Source organism: Tupaia chinensis, unplaced genomic scaffold (genome assembly GCF_000334495.1).
Source record: "Tupaia chinensis unplaced genomic scaffold, TupChi_1.0 Scaffold144269_1, whole genome shotgun sequence".
In the NCBI taxonomy this organism is placed as follows: Eukaryota; Metazoa; Chordata; class Mammalia; order Scandentia; family Tupaiidae; genus Tupaia; species Tupaia belangeri.
In genome coordinates, this window is record NW_006204127.1 from 1,947,442 (window position 1) to 1,956,661 (window position 9,220).

General features: G+C 44.6%; 1 pseudogene; it reads left to right on the plus strand.

Annotated features, from left to right (window-relative positions):
• The first annotated feature begins 940 nt into the window (after nucleotides 1-940).
• Nucleotides 941-9,220, plus strand: part of LOC102490886 (interstitial collagenase-like) — an 8,772-nt pseudogene continuing 492 nt past the window's right edge.

Consider the following 9,220-nt stretch of genomic DNA (forward strand, 5'->3'; position numbering starts at 1 on the left):
GAATTTCAACGAAATTGAAAGAGGATGTAATCAAGTTATCAGCTGATGTATTATTAAAAATAATTTTAAATGACATCTAAGTACATGATTTAGATTTCTAATTTGGAAGAAGTTCAAAAATTCAGGGGTGTTGTTGCAGCAAAACTCCATCCCTGTTTAGGGAAACATAGTTTTTGATGTTTATATGTAGAAAATGAAAGTCTAAGCAAAAGTGAAACTCAGCTTTATTTTATTCTAGTAATGAGCACTATTTATCTAAAGATTTATAAACAAATTGGACCAAAAAAACCCCATTCGTTTTATTAGAAGATATTTTCCCTCAAAATGATTTCCTTTATGTTTCAAAACCACTAACCAAAATGTTGATTAATTGTGTAGAAATAATCATTGCCACAGTAACTTAATTCAGAAGACAGTTAAGTTGTTTTTTTAAAAAAATAAATTAGAAAGCCAGCTCTGTGGTGTAGTGGTAATATACTGCTCAAAAGAAGCTGAATACCACATTGTGATCATGGTTCAAATCTCTAACTGGGTCATGAAGCATGTTGGGCATGCATGGAAGTGCCCAGGATTGTCTAACAGGCTGGAGGGCCGGACCAAGGGGGTCATGGCACGATCAGACTCTGAAGGGTGCTTCTCTTTTCTCTCTCTCTCTCTCTCTCTCTCTCTCTCTCTCTTTTCTCTCTTTCCTTTCTCTCCTTTCTATCTCTCTCTCTCTCTCTCTCTCTCCAGCACATGCACGTACTTCATCATGAATAAAAGAAAAAAATCATTTAGAAGAATATCACCATAAGAGCAAATTTTTAAAAACAACTTGGAAGAGGATTCCAGGCAGAGAGGAGAGCTAGAGTGAAGAACCCAAAGATGGAACGTGCTCAGGATGTTCAAAGAACAGCAAGAGGACTACTCCTAGCCGTGAAAAGTACTGGTGTACTACTATAGTCTCAGGAATTATGGGAAATAGACTGAAAAACAGAGGAACAACAACTCATTAGATGAAAAATGGAAGCAAATGCAGGGATTGTTTGGGCTGAATGTGACCAGGGAGCCAGATGCTGCAACCCTGAAGATGATGAAACATCCCAGACTCAGGGGACCCAGTGTGGCTCGGTTTGTCCTCACTGAGAGGAACTCTTGCTGGGAATAAAAGCACCTAACCTACAGGATTGAAAATTACACTCCAGATTTGCCAAGAGCAGATGAGGACAGTGCCACTGAGAAAGCCTTTCAACTCTGGAGGAATGTTTCACCCTGACCCTCACCAAGGTCTACGAGGGTCCAGTGGACACAATGATACCCTTTGCCGGAGGGGATCTTCATGACAATTCTCCCTTTTATGGAATAGGAAGAAACCTTGCACATCCTTTTCAGCCAGACCCAGGTATTGGAGGAGATGCTCATTTGATGAAGATGAAAAGTGGACCGACAGTTTGAGATTATAGCTTTTTTTGTTTGTTTGTTTGTTTTGTTTTTTGTTTTTTGGGGTTTTTTTTTTTTTGAGAGGTTTTTGCTATAGGGCATGTGCGCTCGCCAGACAGACAGAGAGAGACGGAGAGACAGAAAGTAAGAAATCACCCTCCAGGGGGGATGGTCACGCCGCAATCCCTTCTCCTCCATTCTCCTCTCGGGATCTTGGGCATGCACACACACGCGCCCGTCGTGAGTTTAAGCCACTGGGTCCGGGACTTGAACCGCAGTCGACTACATGGGAGTCCAGCGACATAGCCATTACGCTAACTGCTGGTCCATGAATCATGTCATTTTCTTGGACTCTCCCATTCTGCTGACATTGGGCTTTGATGTACCCCAACTACACCTTCAGTGGTGATGTCCGGCTGGCTCAGGATGGCATTGATGGCATCGAAACCATATATGGACCTTCTCTAAATTCCACCCGGACAATAGGTCCCCAAACCCCACCAGTGTGTGATGGGAAGCTTTGATATTAGAACTACAAGGGAAGCAATGATATTCTTTAAAGACAGGTTCTACATGTGTACAAACTCTTTCTACTGAGAAGGTAAGCTTTATTTCATTTCCATCTTCTGGCCAGATCTGCCAAATGGACTTGAAGCTGCTTATAAAGTTGCAGAGAGAGATGAAGGTCAGTTTTTTCAAAGGTCGTAAGTACGGGAACAGTTCAGAAGTAGAATGTTCTACACGGACACCCCAAGGACACCTACAGCTTCTTTGGCGTCCCTAGAACTGTGAAGCATATTGATGCTGCTGTTTCTGAGACAGATACTAGAAAAATGTGAGTCTTTGGAAGTACAATGAATATAAACAACCCAGGGATGTAGGTTATCCAGAAATGACAGCACATGACTTCCCAGGAATTGGCAACAAAATTGACGCTATTTTTAAGAAAGACGGGTTTTTCAATTTCTTTCATAGAACAAAGAATTACAAATTTGATCCTAGAACTAAGAGAATTTTGACTCTTAGTCAAAAAAAAGGGGGGGGGGAAGTAATTGTTACAGAATCAAATGGAAAAAAATATTTTTAAACCAAATGAAAGTGTTTTCGTAAGAGCCGTGTTTTTCAGTGTTTTATTGGGTCATCATAAAAGTCATGATGCATTTTTGCATAGAAAAGTACATCATGATTTTCTGACAACCCAATATTTAACCTTTACAATCACTGATACATATAGCTAAATAAGCCTTATTTATGCCTCATTCTGTACATTAGTTTTACAATGTAGAATATAATGTTTTATGGGACCAGCAGTTGGCATAATGGCTATGTCGCTGAACTCCCATGTAGTCGACCATGGCTCAAGTCTCGGACCTGGTGGCTTAAAATCCCACTGGGCACATGTGCGTGCTCGCCTAAGATCCCGAGAGGAGAATGGAGAAGAGATGGTGTGGCCATCCCCCCTTGGGGATGATTTGTGCTTTCTGTCTCTCTTTCTGGTGAACACATACACCCTGTAGCAAAAACCTCTCCAAAAAAATAAAGAAGTGTATCTTTTTATTGTCTTCCCCCATTTTCCTTTCCCCCTCACTTCTATTTCTTACCAAGGTTTCCTGGGAAACATTTTTTCTTATTTTATTTTTTTTATTTTTCAGAATGGTCTTTAGCATACAAAACTCACAAATGATGGCTGAGGAAGGCCAAGTTTATGGCTTTGAATTTATATAGTTCAGCATTGCAAAGAAGATCGTTTCTGAGTATGATGAAAGACCCCCGACTCAAATAGCCGGTGACCCTTCAGTCCAAGGAGAGTCACGGCAACCCCAATCAACCACAAGAGTCAGTTCTTGCTGTAAAACACAAGAGGGCTTTATTGCTAGCGCGCTAGGACTCCACTCCTGGTCACAACAGACTCAGAGGGAAGTGGAGCCCCGAACAAAAGAAACATGCAGATTATATAGGCACAGGTTTGAGGGGTGAAGGGGGGAGTGAGGAATAAGGAAGTGGGATACTGGTCCATTAAGTGTGGTAATCTTCTTCTGCTGACTTTCTTGTTTACACAGGTGTCACAACCGGGTCAGGTCAAATACTCAGGGTGGTCCGGTGCCGGCTTCTTATCTATACAAGTGGCCTTCAGGGGTGTTTAGCAGATGTCTGGCTTTTCAGGGCGGGGGGTAACACAATTTAGAGAGACCTGACTTTCTGCACATAGCTGAGCTGATACGAGGGAGTGAGGCAAGCCCCAGCAGTCTGCATAGCTCAGGGCTGTTTTCTAAAGCAGTGGTGCAAGCTTTTTGTACAGAAGCAAAAACAGTAAGCAGTTAATTATCACAGAATGTAGTTTGAGTGTATTTTTATTCTTTCAATGACTGACATTGATCCTGGAGAGTGTCTTAGAACTGAATGCCTTTTCACAGAAAAAGAGACAGAGAGAGAGAGGAGACAGGAGTCTTCACCAGAGGAAGAGCAGTTCAAGAACACCTGAGCAGTTCTCTTGTCATGTGATATGCAAGGGACAACACTTCTTAAAATAAAGCTTTATATGTTTGGGAGGGTGAAACTTCATTTCAATTCATAGAAATATTTTTACTGCAGAAAAATGTGACACAGTGAGCAATAAAAACATACAATAAGGTGTAGCCAGTGGCATGGTTAAGGTGGCTAGATCCCACATGGCCAACTGCATGGGTCAAATACTGAACTTGGCAGCCTGAAAAACACGCTGGGCACGTATGTGTGCATGCCCAAAATCCTGCAGGGCAAATGGCGGAGAAGGGATTGTGGCATGACCACCCCCCACCCCGAGGCTGATTTCTCACTTTCCTTCTCTCTCTTTCTCTCCATCCTACAATGAATGCATGCACGCTACAGTGCAAAATCTTTTTAAATTATTTTAACATAAAATAAATTACATTGGTATAAAATTCTCCAAAGAAAGCAAAATGGAAATACAAGTCCCCCAAAATAGAGTGATATAAAATTTCTGTTAAACAAAACATATATATTGTAAATACAAGGGGATCTTAAAAAGTATGTGGAAAATGTATTTTATGAAAAAATGATGCATGAATTTCAAAAACAAAAACTTCGCACCAAAATAAACTCATACTTAATTCTACTTTTGTGCAAAACTTTTCAAAGTTCTTTTGTAAAAGATGTGTCTCAAATCCCCAAAGCATTTAGATCCCACCAGAAACATACAAGAAAGGAAGAAATATAATACATCACAAATTGCTATCCTTTTCAGCTATTTAAACGTATACTGAAAAACAGGTTATCAACTTAAAATGTTTGACTGGAGGAGAAGTTACATAAGTCTCTAAATCCAGTTAGTGGATATTCGAGGAAAAAATTAGAAACCATTGCCCTAGTGAATGTTTTTCTCTTACTCTTTCAGTGAGAGGTGAATTCCTTAACTTACCCAATTCCACCATAGATGTGTTTGCCAACGTGTTTAAGCACAAGGGGAGGGAAATCACCTTTAAACTACGAACCCTGCTTCTCATGCCCAGAAAAGATCAGTGGGATCTGTGAGCAGAAAAGCCTCCAGACAGAGGCTGAGAGTAAGATAGTAACATTTAAGTATTGTTTAGACATTGCACTTACCAAGATATAAGTGAATTTCATTCCCAATGAGATTTTTTCAAATGGAGCAGCCTGATGCAAGGAAAGGCATTCTGTAAATTCTGGGCAGTATATACGTTTAGAAAGGCATTTTTTTGTTTAAGTTTTTGCCATAGGGTGCATGCACTTGTCAGAGAGTTAGAGAGGAGAAAAGTGAGAAATCACCCTCCAAGGGGATGGCCATGCCACAATCTCTTCTCCTCCATTCTCCTCTCAAGGCCCTGGGCATGCTCACAACACACATCTGACATGATTTTCAAACCATTGGGTCTGGGACTCAACCCACAGTTGGACAGGTGGAAATCCAATGCCTTAACGCTATGCCATCTACTGGCACTAGAAAGGCATTTCTATTTGAAGGTAGATGAGGCCATTTTGAAGTTTTCTTCCAGGCAAGTCTTTGTGACTGATCGAAAGAACAAACTTAACTCTTTCGAAGGATGTCAGAACACCTTCGGAATTCTCGGGAATCTCTAATCTCTCACAGATATAAAAGCTGTGACTCACGAAGGTTTATTGCTTGCCCAGTGTTTCAGCGACAGCTCTAAGAAAAGACAGCACTTCCTGTCATCATCTGCTCTTTCTACTACATTGAGCAGAAAGATTAAACAAAAATAGTCTTTGTGGCTAATTTCCCATAACACCTAATAACTTTCTGTCCTAGGAAACGTTGAGATCCCCACCGAAAGCAGCAAGCACAGCTCACAAGCCCTGAGAAAGAAGGAAGAGGGAGCTTCTCGAGTGCACGATGCATTCCCTAGCATCCGGTGAGCCAGAAATTCATTGTCAAATACTCCAGAATTTCTCTCCGAATGAATACAATACCAACGTAGATCTAAAAGCTGAGTGTGGTAACATGGCCTTCATCTTTCCAGAGAGATGGGATCCGTGTGGGTTCCTGCCCTGATCTCATTTCCGTTCATGGCAGAGGAATTCTCCGGTGGTTTTCGCTGCTGCAGACAGTAGACGTCACTCCCCAGAAGCGAGGCAGAAGAACAGGAGGTAGGCTCTCTTGTAATTAAATCTGTAGATAATGGTTCAGGAAAAATAAATCCAAGCCTTCATCAGAAAATTGAGCTGACAGGGTGGAAAAAAAATATATTCCAGCAAGCTACTGATAGATCATTTTTGGGGACGCAATTACAGTGCAGCATATTGGTTCCTATTGGTTCCGGCTGTAAAAAGAGAAGCGAGTATAGGCAGATAATTGACTTTTCCAAGATCTGGCTTATAACAGAGGGAGGGGGGTCTGAAAATACATGTTGTACGCAGTCTGCATTCAGACACAAATTAGATTTCATCCAGACTCAGGAAGGGAAAGCTGACTGACAGGCTAAGTTAGAGGGACTGAGTGGCAGCCCTGGGTTTTGACAGGAGATTAAAACAAGAGAAGAAACAGGAAAACAAGAAGGCATTTTGAAAGGAGGATGACAAAGCACTGGCCAGCTTGACAACTTGAGGTTGCTCGGGTCTCTGTGGGAGAAAAGCTGAATAGGTTTAGAGAAGTTTTTTGTACCAATTGTAACTTCAAGAGTCTTGTGACCATCAAGGGACCCAATGGGAAGCGGCCCTCCCCTCCCCTGCAGAATCAGGGCACAGCAAGGAAGAGGTGTGTGAGGATGCTGAGGACGGCCCACACTGCTCTTTGTATCCGTTTCTAGTTCAAGGACTCAGACGTCAAAAGGAAACAGGAGACTGACCACCCTGCCGACCCTGAGGTCCGCTCAGCACACAGGATGCGTCTACACCTTGAACTTGAAGAACTGTCAGTAGAGGGAACTAGGTCAGCGGTCCAATGATGCTAGTGACCAAAGCATTCTCCAGTCTACACCAGAGGCTGCTTGAGAAACTCTGGAGAACTATCAGGGAACGACGTTTACGATGGCTGCAGGGATCCGGGGACTGAGTGATCCTTGCTGTTGCCATAGCTCTTGGGCAAAGCTGTTCTACGTCCCAGCACCTGGAGCTACGCTTACAATTACAGGAGGAGGGGGGTCTGAAAATACATGTTGTACGCAGTCTGCATTCAGACACAAATTAGATTTCATCCAGACTCAGGAAGGGAAAGCTGACTGACAGGCTAAGTTAGAGGGACTGAGTGGCAGCCCTGGGTTTTGACAGGAGATTAAAACAAGAGAAGAAACAGGAAAACAAGAAGGCATTTTGAAAGGAGGATGACAAAGCACTGGCCAGCTTGACAACTTGAGGTTGCTCGGGTCTCTGTGGGAGAAAAGCTGAATAGGTTTAGAGAAGTTTTTTGTACCAATTGTAACTTCAAGAGTCTTGTGACCATCAAGGGACCCAATGGGAAGCGGCCCTCCCCTCCCCTGCAGAATCAGGGCACAGCAAGGAAGAGGTGTGTGAGGATGCTGAGGACGGCCCACACTGCTCTTTGTATCCGTTTCTAGTTCAAGGACTCAGACGTCAAAAGGAAACAGGAGACTGACCACCCTGCCGACCCTGAGGTCCGCTCAGCACACAGGATGCGTCTACACCTTGAACTTGAAGAACTGTCAGTAGAGGGAACTAGGTCAGCGGTCCAATGATGCTAGTGACCAAAGCATTCTCCAGTCTACACCAGAGGCTGCTTGAGAAACTCTGGAGAACTATCAGGGAACGACGTTTACGATGGCTGCAGGGATCCGGGGACTGAGTGATCCTTGCTGTTGCCATAGCTCTTGGGCAAAGCTGTTCTACGTCCCAGCACCTGGAGCTACGCTTACAAGGGAAAGTCTCCTGACACAAAGTTGAATGCATCCCACGGACGCCAAGGATTCATTTACTGATGCTAGAGAGCGTCCTAGACGGAGACTTCAGTTATTTCTCAGGTCTCTGACTTGGGCTGTTAGACTCTCCTATAATGGGTCAATGCCTATAACTTAAGCCACGGACCGTTAAGAATAGTGCACTTAATTTAGTTGCTCCAGCATTTGTATGAAATGAGTTACCTACTTAGTTACCTACTTTAAAATACACGAAGGCTTTTTATTTGTTTGTTTATTTTGGAGAGGTTTTTTGCTATAGAGCTCCTGCGCTCACGAGAAAGCCAGAGAGACAGAGAGACAAAAAGTGAGAAATCACCCCCCAGGGGGGATGGCCATGCCGCAATCCCTTCTCCATTCTCCTCTTGGGATCTTGGGCACACACGCACATGCCACCAGGTCCGGGACTCGAGCCATGGTCAATTACATGGGAGTGCAGCGACATAGCCATTATGCTAGCTGCTGGTCCCAGTGTATGAAGTTTTCTCAGCACACAAAATAAGAAGTACTTACAATCCCTGCTCTGTCTTCTCCGCAGTCTCTGGTGTTTCTGTGCTCACCTGAGCTGTTTCCTGACCTTGCCCTTGGAATCCCCACTGCGCTAGACTTCCCTCAGGATACCCTGATATTCCCAGTTAGTGAGTGAGGCCAGGTTTCCTTCTGCATTTCCTTGGTCTGACATCTAACTCCCCCAGGGAGACCATGACTCAAAGGGCCTCGCGCTGTGTCGTGGAGGGCTGGGCTGTCGTGCCCTGCTCACGGCAGCACGCCACGCTGGCCTCTGTCCTGAGCTGGGGCCAGTCCCACTCTGCGTCATGTCAGCGCCGCCCTCTGCTATGCCTCCCCCAGCATACTCTCTGTCATCATGTAACTGTCGTCTTAGTTCAGTATTGGCTCTCCACACCGTCTACAGCCTCCAGGACACTATTTCTGTTTCATGCACCATTAAACAACCCACCGTGCTTGAAATAGGGAAGGTTTGAATGAAAGAGTGGCCAGTTTGGTTACTGTGCTGAGCACCCTGCTCCCCTGACCCAGTCACTACTGCAAGGCGTGGATGAGAGTCCCCCAGAGCCGAGGCGGGGAGCGGCGGCTGCGGCAGGCAGCCGGGCACTGCGTACCTGAGCGCATTTACTGGTCGCCTCGTTGCTGGCAAGACCGGGCGCTGCGTCGGAACAGGACGCATAGTGTGCGATGCACTCAGGGTGAGGCAAGTTAGGGCGCTCGATGGCTGTGTGCAGCCGGCTGGAGTTCATTCGTTTAAGCTTTTCCTTTCTTTCATGAGCCAGGAAGAGACAGGCAATAGCGGGGCCTTTATGCCAGGACCCGCCCCAGCTTCGGCCACCTCGGATCAGGGCACCTGCATGCCTGGTGTGCTCCGAGAGGTCTTCAGACGTGATCCTGGTCTCTTTCCCCGT